Source organism: Camarhynchus parvulus, chromosome 19, assembly GCF_901933205.1.
Source record: "Camarhynchus parvulus chromosome 19, STF_HiC, whole genome shotgun sequence".
Lineage (NCBI taxonomy): Eukaryota > Metazoa > Chordata > Aves > Passeriformes > Thraupidae > Camarhynchus > Camarhynchus parvulus.
The window spans coordinates 435185-449478 of NC_044589.1; positions in this window are offsets into that span (position 1 = coordinate 435185).

Sequence of the window (14294 nt, forward strand, 5' to 3'; positions counted from 1 at the left end):
CACTCGGGCCCGCGCAGGCGCACTCGGGCCGGCCGCCGGGCTTCCGCGCCGCCATCTTGAGAGCGGCTGAGGGCGGGGAGCCGCGCTTGGCCGCCATGTTGGGAAGGTCCCTGCCTGCCCTTCCTGAGTCAAGCTTGAGTTAGCCGGGAGGAAGGGAGAGCGCTCCGTGAGGGGAATCTCCTCACGAAGGACATTTAGGGACACAAAGTAAAGCACAGCAAGTTCCACCTCTACTTGAGGAAGAACTATTTGTGTGAGCATGGTTGAGCACTGTGACAGACTTGTGCAGGGAGGGTGTGGAGTCCGCCTCTCTGGAGAAATGCCAAACTCACCTAAGACCTTCCTGTGTCACCAGGCAGGGGTTAGACTGGGTGATCTCCAGAGAGCTCTTCAACCCTAACCATTCTGGGATCTGCAAAGGCCCTCATGAAGGCCATTATTGGGAAGGAATGCTGCCTTTTGAGGGTGGTGGTTCCCTGCCATAAGTCGCCCAGAGAAGCTGTGGCTCCCCCTGGATCCCTGGAAATGTCCAAGGCCAAGGTGGACAGGGCTTGGAGCAAACAGGGATAGTGAAAGGTGTGGAACGAGATTGTGCTGAGGTACAGCAGCCCCTGAGACACATCTGCCCTCATCAGCAGTGCACAGGACTGTCAGATACAGGAGTAAGTAACAGCAGTGTCTGTGCTCAGAGCCCTGCTGGCCTTCAGGCTGCTGCCCTCTTCCAACCCACTACATACAGCAGGTTTTGAGGAGCAGCTAAATAGAACAGGTTAAAAGGGTTACCAGCTGCCAGGTAAAAGTTGCTCACTCAGGATTGCTGCAAAATGCACATTTTTGTCTGTGTGTGTGATGGGGATGCTTTGGAGCACTATGCAACTGCACTGAGGATGTGCCTAGAAATGAAAAAGAGAGATAAAAGGGCCTAAATCAGCCCTTTTGCTTAGGAGGTAAAGGGGCTTTCCTGCGTTAGTGTATCCCTGAAGGGCAACTTAGGCTTGGGTTTGGATGTCCAGCAAAAACCTTTAGAAAAAAGGCTTTTGAAGGATGACTACAAGTCTGAGGACAGGCACTGCAGAGGGAAAGAGCTAAAAATTAAGATAGTTTATCCCAAGGAACTAAGTAAATTGGCAGGAAAAGTCTGACAAAAATACACATCTGCAGGCTCATGTGTTGACTGTGAAAAAGATAGTATGATAAATAGGTGTGTGCAATTCTAAAATAAAACATATGGGCTGCTCTGTTCCTCTGGCTTTAAGCATTTCATTGGATTCCCTAATTTTATATTTCAGTTCTCAAGTATATGCAGTTTGTGGCTAATTGGATAAAGCATTATTACCACTGATAGAAAGCAGGAAATTCCCTGCTCTATTGCAGAAAGAAGTTACTACAAAGTGATTTAGCCTGTATCAGTTTGACAAAAAGTTCAAATCCTTCATTGTTGTATTAAACACGTTTACAACAATACATATACAGTAATATATTATACAACTATACTTATGCATTACAGTAATACCTTATACCAGTTACATTACACCAGCATCTATCTCTATTTGTCGAGGCGGTCAAAGTAAATACCTTAAATGTCCCAAACCAAATCTCTCAACATAATTATTACTGGTTGGTGGCTCACCTATCCCCAGGTGTCTTGATTAGATAATCACGTCTAGACCTCTATGTGGCTTCCACCTGCCACTCTCAGCTTCACCAACGCCGCCTCCCCCACTCCGTCCCAGTGGGTCACAGTAGCCCTAAACACTTTACACTGATACTTATACATAACAGTAAACAATACAACAATACTTCTATATTACAGCAATACATTACACCAGCAGAGTCCATCCCCTCCAGGGGCTTTTCCCAATGCATGTCCATCCCCTCCAGGGGCTTTTCCCAAAGCACACAGCCAGAAGCATCTGCAGCTAATCCAGCAGCAATCCAATGAAGGATATTGCTGCCAGACTGCCACAGAGCCCTGGCATGTCCAAAGCTTCTCCAACCCTCTCCTGGGGTCTACCCTCCTGGGGTCAATCTTCCTCTGGAATTATTCATCCCCTCCAGGGGAACTCACCACCTTCTCCTCCTGCAGTCTTTTCCTGAGCAGCCTTCTCCTGCTTCTTGCAGTCTTCCTCTGCAGTCATCTTCTGGGCAGCCTTCTGCTAGCTCTTCTTGCAGCCTTCCAACTCTTTGTCCGGCTCCACCCTTTTATGGCCCTGGTTCTCAATTACATACAGGTGTCAACACAGCTGCATCTCATTGGGGAATACTGTGCCCCCTTACAATTCTCCCTACACTTCATAAAAAGGAATTTTTGGGATTTACTTTTGTACTACAAGGGCTTTATTTTGTGAACACCAAAATTTACTTGCAACAAAAGGAAAGAGAATGAGCAATGGTAACATCATTTCCTGTGCTCCAATTTGGAAGGCCCAGTATAGTCTGAGAGTTTCATTACTGTGCTAGTACAATTAATCAGAATACTATTCCCAGATATTCTTCCAGTTCTGATTAAATCTGTGTCCTTTTCAATGATTAAACTGGGCTGACAGAGGACATCCCATAGTGTATGATACCATTACTGAAATTCATCTCATAAGGGTGTCCTTAGCCAAAAAGAAAGTCTTTGTGAAAGCCTTTCTCCTTTGTAGGTTGACTCTAATTCCTAAATGTATTTTGTATTTGTATTTTGTATTGCTTCAGTCAGGTTCATTCAATCTTAAAAAACAATCTTTCCATAGGAGGCTATCATGTGCAAGTGCATTTTGTAAACTTATTATGCTAAGAGACAGTTACCCAGATTGGAATTCAGGCGTGTTGATGGGAAGTGACACTATTGTGGATGGTATTTCTCTTTCAGGAATAAAAAGTAGGCTTTGTTCACAATGTCAGTTAAGCCAGCACTAGATTCACTCACTCAACTTTCTGTACCTGATGTCAGTTCAGGCATGAGTACACTTTCTGACAGTTCTATTAATAGAGGACCTAACTACAGCACTGAAGACTGAAAGGGTATATGAAACAACTCCATTTCTATTACATTCTGTTAATCAAAATCATTCTGTATTGTTCACCATTAGGTCACTCAGTGGCAATTACCTGACCTAAGAAAGGAAGTTTTCTGTGGTCTCCTATACTTTGTGCACGATTTTCCTTGTAAAGAACATAGGAGCCTGTAGGTTGGAAAAGAAAGGATTTGGTGTATGCTGTCACAAATGACCTGGATTCCTTTATTCTGGCAACAAATTCAACCCTGGTTTATAAAAGTAGTACATGTCATTATGGGAAACACTGGCAGTTTGAAGTGCTCTAACACTGCTCTGTGAAATCTCCTTGTGTGCAGCTGCAAAGTGTCCAACATGGCCACGGTGGTGAGGGCAGGTGTGTGACTGAGGCATAAACTAGTTTAGTGTTTCCCTGCAGCAGTAAAGACTCTGTGGAATCCCATCATGAAAATGGAGCTGTCATGCCACAGCAGAGGGGAACTCTGTTGGCTTGCATCTCATGTTGCCTGTCCTTAAACACACCAGGCTGTCTGGAAAGATGGAGAAGCCTTTCCCTGCTAGATTAAGTGATCTTTTATTCTGTTAATATCTACTTTCTGTACTGCCTATGCACAAACATCTTGTCTTCTGTTTGTTGAGGCAACATGCACCACATTTGAGGAAAAGATCTCAAGATAGGTGAGATTGGTTTTTTGAATTTGTTTTACTGGCCCTGGCATGCAGCCTGTCTGCAGCCATTTCTCCCATCTCTGCATTGAGTGGAAGGGCAATAAGAATTTAGATTACTTTCTCTTCTTTGAGACCATTTCTGGTATAATGACTGTTCAGCTCTGACAGCCATTTGCTGTGGTCCTTACTGCATTAATCTTTCCCTTGGCAAGGCTATATTATCATAATAATTCATCTCATGATTAGAATAGGAAATCCTGGCACTTTTTCTGTCACCTTAAAAAGGATCAAAGCTTCACATTCAGCATCTTACTTTTCTTGAATATGATATCTTTTGTTTGACTTTCTCCCCAGTTCCTCCTTCACAACACAAATCACAGATTACACTGGTAGATTGTTTCTGTTCTATAGAGTCTTCCAGGTGGATCCACATTGTTAATATCATCTGCTCCCCTACTTCAGCTTCTTGGCAAACTCAAAAAGCTGCTGGTAAGATAGACACAGCTCCCTGTAACATGTTCTGCAAGGCTCCTCTAATTTTACAGGCTAGAGTCATTTGAAGGGACATTTTAAATGGTAGCATTGTGAAGTATCAGCTTTTAGGCTTAAAAACAGTTCCTGTTAAGCAAAAAGGGACCATTTATTTGTCTTTTTAACATTCGCAGGCTTGGGTTTCTTGCAGTTTATATCTAGCAAACAGTAAAGGCTAAGTGTTTTAAAGGCTTTCCAGATCCAAGTTGTCACCAGGAAATAATATCAGTTTGCTGAGCAGTTCTGTGTTCCTGTCTCTCCCCTAGCACTTGGTTTTGCTGTGCTTTTATTGATACATAAGTAGTTTGCTCTAAGGAATCTCTTTTTTGAATAAGCTTTGACTGAGTTTACTTGTGAGTAGTAAAATCTGAGATATTTCTTCATGTATTGTATGTAGAGGTAAAAGTTGGCCATTACTGTGATATGCATCATAAAGAAAAATGCTCTGAAAACTCCATGTGAAGAGAGAAATTGGGAAAAAGGAGGTAGCAATTAATGGTATTTTTTGTTTGATTCATAGCTCCTTGCTGGCTTGAATAAGAGCACAACAAAGACTAAAAGCTGTTTTGTTCCCACTCCGGTGTGACCTATAAATAAAGTGGGGACTAAACTAGGACTGAACACATCAGTCTGGGCTCAAGTATTTGTGCTGAGTTCAAGGCTACTCCTACAGAACAGGTTCAAAAGTTTAACTGTTACTCAGATGCTGCTGGGCTCAGGTTTCACTGGAAGTGGGTGTGTGTGTGAAGAAGTGTGATTTCCTGGAAAAATATGGACCAGTGAATCAGTGGCATGGCAAACAGAGAGAAGCATGGCACAGGAATTGCTGCAGCTGCTGTAATGCATCTCTTCAGAACCTGCCTCTGTGCAGGGTATGATTAAATACTGACACTGACGGTCTTCAGAACCTGCCTCTGTGCAGGGTATGATGAAATACTGACACTGACTTGTGTGGTAGCAGTGCTCAGCTTCTCCAGCTCAGATCAGGTCCTGCTGTGTTAACAGTAATCCCTGATGATCTCCTGTACAGGTAAGGATCTCCATTCTTCCCTACCAGTCCCAATAGTCAGCATGGATATGCATGGCAGTCCATGGTGCTAAATTTTCCTGCCCAAGATACCAGAGCAAGCCCTGGAGCCAGAAATAGGAGCTAGTCCTGACTTAACATTCCCTGATAAATGAAACCACAATGACCCTAATGTTCAAACCTCGCTGTATGTCTGTCTGTCATTTCTTAATAAATCCAGCAGTATTCCCTCTAGGTCACTGACCACAGATAAAGGCTTTAGTTGTGGCATGAAGCATGGACGATGATTGCTTGAGCCCAGGGAGCAGATGTAGATGTAGAATAAGTTGTTCACTGAAGGGTGACACCTAAACAAAGTGTTTTGACCTGACTTTTGGGTAAGATTTCTGCTATGAATCAAGCTTGACAGGAATGGTTGTGATAAAACAGTCTCTGGAAGTGCAGGAAATCCTTCATGGATTCTTATGGGGGTGTTGATTCAGGCTTTTGGCAGAAAGGTGCTGTTTAAGAGCTGGGTAAACCAGAATGACCTTGTTCCAAACTTTATTTGTATAAGCTTAAACTATTACTTAAACTGATAACGTTCTCAGCTGGGGAACAGACAGGCCTAGTCATTAGTGGTAGGAGAGGGTAAAATGACCCCTGAGAGGTGTTCGCTTTACACAACATGGACATGATTTCCTCAGAATTCGATTTCTTTCCTTATTATTAGTTAAAAAAGCATCATGAAAATAAATCTGCAAACAAAAGCAGCAGAAATCAGTGATGAAAGACTGTCTTAAATCCAACATAGTTATGGGGAGGGTTAAACTAAAATGAAAGTTTCAATTTTCTAACTCATATTTCCAAAGAATTGAGTGTAAGAAAGCTTTGCTCTGCAACCTGAAAGCCTGACCTAATTGACAATCAGTTTAATATACCTGATGGAAAGCAGTCATGAGATCCACTGCTGTGTCAGTGTTCAGTCCTTGGAACAAACACAAGGATTGAAATATGAGGCTGGTCATAATTGATTTGCCTTTTCTGAAATGCTGGCATGCTGGCATGGAAGAAAATAAACATCAGAATTCTTTCTTGAAGAAACAGGGACATATACTTGAGAATGGTTATTTGTATGTAAATTTGATGCCAGAAGTTAAAATATTGTTTTCAATACTTCCTTTTTCTGTTGCTGGCTTAAACAAGAGAGTTAAATACTTGATTCATTATTTAAAATGGCAAGCTGGAAATACAAATTTACATAATTTATTTTATATTTATAATTTTTAATTACGTTCTTAAATAGCAGATTCCATGTGCTTGGCATGAAATTACTTTCTGACAGTCAGTAGGACTGAAGTCATTGACATAAGATATGTGAACATATATATTTTCAAACTTCTGGTTTTGTTCTTTAATCCATCAAGTACTATTTTATTTATTGGATGCTGTGAGCTTTTAACTGATTCTTTGTGTTAAGTTACATTTGATGGGATTCAGTTAAAATGCACAAAGGAATCATTAAAAATGAGAAATGAAAATTTGGTTTTAGCTCCTCCCACTTCCAAGATATTCATATCATCAGATCTCATCCTCCCACAAGTTAGAGCTAAGCATCCCACACCTTGATTTTGCACAAAGTTTGGAAAAGGAAAAATCAAACTGGCTTCCTTTTCCAAATCCATATTTGGTTTCCATCTCTTAATGAACCAGGCATCAAAATGAACTTGTTGAATAAACTCAGATGAAGAAATTTCTTTCTGCACCTGCAGATGAAGCTCTGCTGTAAGGAGCTGGTTCAGCACTGCACATGCTATTTCCAGCCACTTACTCAGTTACACCCACCAGTTCAGTGTTTTGACTTTCTCTGAAATTTCTGCAGCAAGCCTGAACTACTGGTATATTCTGTACTTTGTGATGCTGGATTCCATGGCGTGTGGGCTGCCCTTATTTCACATTTTATTTTAGATAGGGCTGTTTTTAAAAGAACAGACATACTTGGTTTAAAATAAAGAATTACACTTTAAAAGTTGTTTTTCCGTTTAACTTGCTAAATTCTTTACTTTTGCTCACATTTTATAAAATAGATCCCAAAAATTCATTTTGCAATATGTATCCCAGTTGATGCCTCTTACCTCAAATTGTGGCTGGAAATTGTTGATTATGAGATATATAAAGGGCTTGGCAAGAAAGTAAATTTTTTCCTGGAGCAGTAAACTTGCAGTTCTTTGAGATATTCTCATATTTGTACCTGACACATTCTGGTGCCTTTGCAAGTACAAAATTAGTGCAGTGCACAAAAGGGAAGGAAATATGTCTGCAGCCAGGGAGGGAGTGGATAGAACTGCCCAGAGATGAAGGGAGCAGTGAATTCAGATGTAACCTGCACAAGGGCTCTGAGAGCATGAGCAGCACGGCCTGCACTGTGCAGCTCAAGGGCCAAATCCCTTAATGTGGATGCACTTAGAGATGTTACATGAGGATTAGTCCCCTCAAGGAGGCAAAATAGGTTAAGATAGTGTAACACCAGCCATCAATGGGCTATACTGCTGTCATATAATACAGTATTTGCCTCTACTAGAAAATTATATAAGCACAATTCTTATATTATCCACAGGAACTGAATTGAATTTCACCTGAAGGCCAAGGGAGAAGCTGAGCTTTGGAGCACCAGGCAGGTCTGTTGTGGAAACAGGTGGGAGGACAAAAGGGATGAAGAGCTGGGACCTGTGGAGTCTGGTGATCTCAGTGTGGGGCTGTGTAGGACTGCTTTGGTTTTCTGTCAGGACTCAGAACTTGTTGGAGGAGGAGAAAAGGGGGAGGGGGAATGGAGGCAGTGAAAACACAGGTGGCTTCAGTTATATTTGGCTTTTTGAACAGATTAATCACTTTGGTGATTTATACTGTCCTTATTCTGTACTTTTAAATCATTTCTTAAGGAAACATTTTAATGAACTAAGTCAGAAGATATTCTACTGACATAAGGCTTTTTGGAAAGTAAAGTTTTTTTATTTTTTCTTTTGATAGTTTAGAAAACTGATTTATTGTAGTTCTTCCATCACTGCCAGTTAATTCCTGCAACCATTCTGAACTTTGAAACAAAGCCTCTTCTTAGCTTCATTTAACTTCAGGATTTACAATAATAAATCTCCTGACACTTTTTTTTCAAGCAAATGTATCAGCTGAAGTTGATATTAATGCTCTATTATGAACAGTATCCAAAAGGCTACTTTGAAGTATGGCAAAGAGACTTTGCTGCTTGCTGGCTCATAAGAATAAAGAGATAATAGTTCTTCCACTGGTACTGAACTTGTCTTAAGCAAAAGTAGCTTCTAAAATCATGAGAATAAAATTCTTTTATTAGCAGCCCAAGATTCTGTGTTCTTATACTTTCTCAAAAGTGTGTGAAGTGTGAAAATGCCAACATGACTCCAGGAAAGACAGAAAGGCCAGAGTTTATTCATATACCTCATCATCTTACATGTAAGGCATCCTGAGACCATCTTCAGAACAGGTAAAATTTCTGGTATCAAGAGTGAATGGAAGGAGATTGTGAATGAAATGAATAGGAAGAAGTTTAATTTCTATCTTTTTACTTTATTATTGCTAAGTAATTAATGATTCATATAGTAATTTTATTACTGTGGTTTTAAATTTTGTGAAGAACATTGTATTCAAACCAGAGCTTTAAGAACCAAGTGCTGAAGCCTGAAAACATCTTGTACATTAGTTAACATGAATCAGATGTTAAGTAGAACTGTGCAAGTGTTTCAAAGTTTTAATGTTTATTGTTTTCTTTCTCCCTTTAAATTATTTATGGTACCATTTGCTTTAGGACTGCAGGCTTGAGGTCCCTTTGCTTTAGCAAAGGAAGTTAGTAGCAGAGAAAGGAATTATTCCCAACTCTTTTCTCCCAGGTTACCAATATAACTGATGGATGATCCTTTCCATGTTTTTTCCTCCATGTTCTTTATTTTCTTTTTTAAAATTTTTTTCCCACTTCTTTGAAAGTAGATATTTGACTAGTAAAGATTTTTACAGGTTATTTTTAACTCTGGTGGATTAAAATCAAACAGAAGATGTCCAGGAAAAGAGTGACTCTAGCTACTTTCTCCATTTGTTCTCTTGTTGTTGAACTGGGAGCTGCCCTCTGCCTAAGGTGGGTACCTATCAGTGATAGTATGGATATATTTTAATCCCAATTCCCTATCTAAATTGCATTATAACTTTAAAAACTTCAAAAAATTTGCATCATAACTATCATAAAAAACAGCATCCTGGTGCTTAAAAATGACCAAGTTTTCTTTTGTTGCTGGCAGAATTTGTTTCACAGTGCTGTCCATGAAGCATGGCTATAGTGAATTCATGTACCTACCCTTCCCAGAAGGGTGAATACAGCCTCACTTTGCCTTGCTGGAAGCATTGAGAGTGACAGTAAATCTCTTTGTGCAGGATTTACTTCTGGGAAATAAAGACATTCTCAATGCTTAATTAGACTATTTTTAATTTAAATCAATGTTTATTCTAATTTTTAGTTAACCCTAACCTTAACATTCTCTGTTGTGATTAAAATACTATGTTCACTGCAGTTCTTCCCTTTCAGTCTGGAGCTAGTGAGGCTGGCCTCATAGGGAAAGGCCTCCATTTTTGTTCTGTCAGTGCTTGTCTGTTTGTCATTTCTCATAATAAATGGCTCCTATCTCCTTTGCTGTTGTCTTAATGAAAAGGACTCTGGTGTATCACAGTGAAGACTGCAGTGGTCAACTAATGATTCTTCTGGGGATGAATGTTTCACTGTGGTAGAAAGGTCAAAACATAGGTTAAATAGACATTTAATTCCAGTGTCTTCTTCCAGAATCCAAGCAGATGTCACAGCCCTTTTCTGCTATAATTGTGCCAGAAGCATCCAGAATCCCAAAATGCAAGAAATTCTCTTATCAGCTATACCAATAAAGATAAACTTTAAATAATGGTTAAGGCCAAAGCAGATAAACTGGTTGGTGAAATAGTATCTTTGGTGCACAGTTACTATAATTCCTCATTTCTCTTGACCTCCATGAGCTGCTCTATGCTTGACTAAATCTCAGCTAGAAGAGGCAGCTCTGTTCCAGTGATGTGCAGCTTTCTCCTTTGTCTGATACTAATGCAAAATGTTCCCATTTGCAAAGGAGGTCTTTGCTTTTCTTTCTCTTTTCCCAGAGAAGAAGAAGGGAGCAGTTAATAGAATTGAAGTGTCTTCATCTTTTGCTGCTCTGTGATTATGTGCTAGAACTGTAATTTCTTCTGCTATACTTTTTGGGACAGAATTATAGGGATACAACCAAGGGAAATGTCACCTATGAGATAAGTTATCTAGGTAAGTGCCCCAAGAACTTTTTTGTAAAGCTGCAGTTTGTTTCCTTATTTAAAAGATGAAGGAGAAGAGTCTGCACTGGCTTCCTTGCCCAACCAAAAGCATCATCTGCATTCCAGGAAGTAGGAATCTATATAGAGCTTATTTGTCAGTAACAATAAAACAGTAGGTTTTATACTTTAGTGTGTGTAAATTTTATTTGCTGCTATCACAATGCTAGAATATGTTCCAGTGAATCCACCCTGGTTTTTGTGCTATTACTCAGGCAATAATAAAGAAAGCATTTTAGATGGAAATTCAGGGTGAGGAGGTAAAAAAGATGTGGTGACTAAAATTGTAGCATTTATTGAAACTCACAGAATGAGAATCTTCCTAGCAGATATTTTCCAATTAAGTGTATAGTGGATCAGCTGGTCCAGATGGTTTTCTTGAAGTTTTTGGTAGCAGTGGACTACTATCAAGATTGTTAGTCTGGCAAATATGGACAGAGACTCAAATTAAATAATGGCTCACACATGTAGTTCTGCCTGCAAAGGTGAAGAAAAACTGTCGGCAATCTAATTTTGATTATTCAGGTACTAAATTTCATGCAAAAATACGAAATGTTTCCTAACACTTTTTGACATCATGGCTAATGGAGCTGCAAGCAGCACACAGAGATAGAGCAGATTCAACAAAGTCCAGGTGTAGAATTTCTCAAACTTCCCTTGGAAGGAGAGTGCTTGGGCTCCCTCCCTCTCAGCTGTGTATTCCAAGGCAATAACAGCTTGGCAAATGTGCATCAGGCTGGAGGGCTGAAAGGCAAGAAAAATATCCACATTAGTAGATGAGTCATCTCTGGAGTTTTGTAATATAGACTTTTATGAGAACGGGATCAAGTGTTGATTCTGCAATAAATCTGTAACTGAAAATTATGCTACTTTTATACATGATTACATTTCTTGAGTTGCCTGCCCTCCTGTCAGGCTGGTCACTGCTAGGTTTGAGCTGTCAAACCTCTGCCCCTCCAGACATGCAGCCCAGGTGTTCATGTCTCACTCCAAGTCTGCCTTTATGCTTTAGCACTGCAGACTGGGTTCAAAACCAAAGTGAGTTATTGTGCAGCCTTTGTACAAGTAGTGACAAACCTTAAACCCCCACAGCCTCTTACCTGAATGTCTCACTCTGCAGCTCTTCTGCAGTCACTATAATTGTCTTTGAATCTCCTTGGAGTGGAATATTTCAGGTGGGGTCTGGACATGCATTTATTGAGCTGTCTGTCTACCAGATGGATGTTAAATTTCACTTTTTTGATCTTGTCAGACACTAAAATTATTAAGCTGTGAACCAATCCAAATGTCAATTATTTGCAGAATCTCATGATTTATAAATTTGCTCCCATCACAACAGGCTTAAAATACATACACCTTAAAATGCAGACCAGTCTTATATGTTCTGCATTAAATGCATGCTTTTTGGTTCTAACTATATTGCACCAATTAAATATATAATTGCAAATACACACAAGTATGTATTTTCTTTTTGTTACTTTATGTTCTCTGTCTGGGTAATGCATGACATTTCTTTCTTCCTAAAACCAGTATTGTTAGATCTAATCAACAATGAATATTATTTTCATATTTAGTTTTTCATAGATTTTGTTGCTGTTTGCTATTCAGTGGCTTAATAAGCTTCTTTTTTTTACATGTATGAAAATGGTTTGGAGTGAATCAGGATAACAAAGTACTTTCAATTTATATATTTCTGACATCTTGCTTCACTATTAATGCCCCTTCTGATGTAGCTTTCTGGGAAAGCTCTGGCAAACCTCCAAAGCTGTTCACGGATGTGGCAGCATCCACCATTAGAGGATATTTGGATAAATAAATACATTCAAAGGCATTTTGTAGTAAATACTTGGAAATCCTCTCAGGGAAAGCCAGAAGCTCTCACATAGGCTGAGTGTAAGCAGTCCTGTAGGGATTCAGGCATGGCACATTTGTTGTCCTGCTGAGGATCAGCCAACCACTTTAACTATCACCAAACATCTCTACTCATCTGGGGGGGCTCAGTTGCCTCTGTCAGCTTCAGCCATCAAAACAACTTTTGGTACCTCAGCCAGATTCCAAATAGTGTAAGAAAATATGTTGCTCTGTGTCAGGACTAGTGCCAAACATGAGAATAATGAGGTTCTGACTTGCTGCTCTCATGGGAGGGTTTAGCTGCATGGCACAGCTATGAGATCTCGTGCTCAAATGAGCCACCAAGAGAACAGAGCTCCTGAAGGAGTATGACAGGCATAAAAAGCTGCTTTTTATATTGCATGGGCACCTGGCACCGACAGGGTAAGCTGTGGAGGCAAACACTACACTTTGTTCCAAGAAAGGAACTGCCTGACTGACAGAACAAATAAGGAAAAAATTTAATTGGCTATAACGAAGTGAGCTGTGATCTTGCCTGACAAAAGTTGACTTGTATTGTATAGTGTATTCTATATGCCCACAGTGGGGATTGTCACAAACTTTTGGTGGGAGTTTTTGGTGCAGTGTGGTCTGGGCAAACATGAAAATTGTGGCTGGAGAACAGGGCAAGCATGCAGTTAAAGCAGGGTGGCTTTCAAGGAATGGTGGCTAAAGGAGCTGAGGAAGGCAAAGTCACGCAGATTTGTACTCAGCAGTGAAACCCAGAGTGGGTGGAAGGAGGTGCTTGTGACATTGAGGGAAGGGAGAAGGGGATGTGTAGACAAAGGTGGTGGTACCAGTGGCCAGATAGTACAGCAACAAAAAGCATGAAGTGGTATCTGGAAACTTTAATGAAGGGCAAAAAGGGAATCAAAAGAAGTGTCCAGAACTGATGGTTTTGCGTTTGTGAGGAACATTTTGTTTAATCTGGCTCTTTCTTTAGAAAATTTGGAATTTGGAATTCTGCTCTAGCAAAGCAGAATCGTGTTCTTACCACAGCAGTTATATTAGTAACTTGCTTTTGGTCATCTCAAAACATCAGCTCTAGCAGTGAACGTCACCGAGAGCAATACAGGATGTGCGACAACGCTTGGATCAAGATACATTGAAACTATCCAAAGTGAGAGTTAAACCCTGACGAGCTGCCCCGTGAGTCGTTCCTTACAAGGTCTGAGCTGTGGCTGGGCATCAAACATGGAAAATATTCCCGGGGAAGGATTCGGGGCCGGGCGGAGCGGGCGGGGCGGCGGCGCCGCGCCGGCCTTGGGGCGCCACCCAGCGGCGCAGCGGGGCAGCGCAGCCACAGCCCGCCCCCACTGCTCACGGGCCGGGAATTGGTGATGGAATTGTGGTTCTGATTCGCCTTTGTGCACCGCTGGGGTTGAGAGAAAACGCTTACTGTCTACAATATTGTGTTGATTCTTTATTGCTTCCAAGAAATTCCAAGGAACTCTTGATTTCGCTGCGCTAGTTAAGCACTGGGGTAGTACGGACAAAGTGACATCGCTCAGAGAACATCCTGTGGTCTATAGTAGAGAAAAGGGGAGATAAAAGAAAGAGAAGATAGAATGAAAAACTCATGTTGGGCACGTGGAAGCAAAGGAGTGTGCATTTTGAAAAACGGCCAAAAATGGTAGGTGCTATTTTGTTTATCAGTTAGTCTAAAGTGTGAAATACCCAGTTCTTAAAAAAAGCCCAACCACAGACCTGTGTCTTCATGCATGAGTCATGAACCATAAGCAGTCCTTCTTCAAATTAGCTGCCTCACTCTTAAACTCTTAGAGTTTGCTGGTAAT